Genomic DNA, 1,348 nt, shown 5'->3' on the forward strand with positions numbered 1-1,348 from the left:
TATCAAACAAACATGTTTTCTTATATTTGGAAAACATGATTTGTACATACAACAGGGAATCCCTGCAGCACTACAGTATAATGCTGTTTGTCACACATTTTACAGCTGCTGTGATTTGGATATTGCACTTGGCCATATATATTTTGATAATATTTCGATTAATTGTGCAGCTCTAGTGGAGATACTGCAAAGCTCCAATAGTTGTTTGGAAAATCAAACCAAGACACATGAGACAATCCTCATTAAGTGTGCTACACTGAGTTATGACTCATTAAAGTTCCCTGATCAACAACCTGTTTTCCTTATGCTCACTCTTTTTTTTCCATTTACTACCTGCCAGTTCTTTCTTTCTTCCTACATGACTTTGTGTTATTTAGGCTTGTGGACCAAAGTTAACAAAGTTAATATTTGCATAACTCATGTCATGTAAATATTTGCTGGTTGCCTTTTAAGGTGAATAGGAAACATGGAAACATCTTTCCTACACATAGCAATAACTCACACTGATTATATTTGATTTCATGTTTAGTGACATCAAAAACAGAAAATGCAATCAGTAACCTTACCGATGGTGTTCAAGTCTTCATCTGTGACATCAAGGAAATCTCTTTCATCTTTCACACCAACATCACAAAATTTCCTGTAGTGAGACTGCAGTCTGTGCTGCTCAAGTAGGTGGAATAATGCATCCATCTAATAAAGACACACAGCAGAGTTAGGCATTATTAATATACAGCCATAATAGAGAGTTATTTATTCGAGCTGTGGCAGTTAGACTATTTAGGCTACGGCAGGACAAACTTACCTTGACTTGTCCAAGATCGAGTGCAACAGTTTAGTTTCTATTTCCAGCATTTATTAGAGCTGTAAGGTGTGGCTTTCTGCGGAAAACGAAACCTAAAACACACACAGAATATGGTGCGCATTGTAGATTTTTGGATAAGGAATCCATAAAGAGTTTCTGACACCCTCCACCTGGACTTAATGTGTTTCCTAGGTTGAAATAAAAACCTGCACTCTCTTCGCGCTGCGCACAGAGAGTGCGCCATAACAGCAACGTGTCTTCTCCACAGCGCCTTATCCGAATGAAAAGAAATCAACTATACTTATGTTCTTGACTGTGACCACATATATCGTTTCAAATGGTTTCACTGGACATTACTGTACAAAGTCAACTCAAAGGACCACATAAAGTGACGTTGTTTCACTATACCGTATACTGTTGCCTAAACAGCGCACAGCCTCCTTTTTTAAGGAGTGTACAAGTATTCTCAGCATTATGGTAATTGCGGAGAAACAGCGTATTCACTTCAGGTTTTCAAAATAAAGGTATTGAGAACAGTAAGCT

General features: G+C 37.8%; 1 long non-coding RNA gene across 1 annotated transcript in view; it reads right to left on the reverse strand.

The window, feature by feature from the left end:
- The window catches only part of LOC118338014, a 1,756-nt gene extending 585 nt beyond the window's left edge, over window positions 1-1,171 (reverse strand). Inside the window, exons 1-2 of the long non-coding RNA XR_004797207.1 lie at window positions 806-1,171; window positions 567-693 (exon numbers count right to left, since the gene is read on the reverse strand). This is a non-coding gene — a long non-coding RNA (uncharacterized LOC118338014). The remainder of the gene's footprint in view (window positions 1-566; window positions 694-805) is intronic.
- Window positions 1,172-1,348: the final 177 nt, after the last annotated feature.

Source organism: Morone saxatilis, unplaced genomic scaffold (assembly GCF_004916995.1).
Source record: "Morone saxatilis isolate NCDOM2014 unplaced genomic scaffold, NCSU_SB_2.0 Contig4, whole genome shotgun sequence".
Lineage (NCBI taxonomy): Eukaryota > Metazoa > Chordata > Actinopteri > Moronidae > Morone > Morone saxatilis.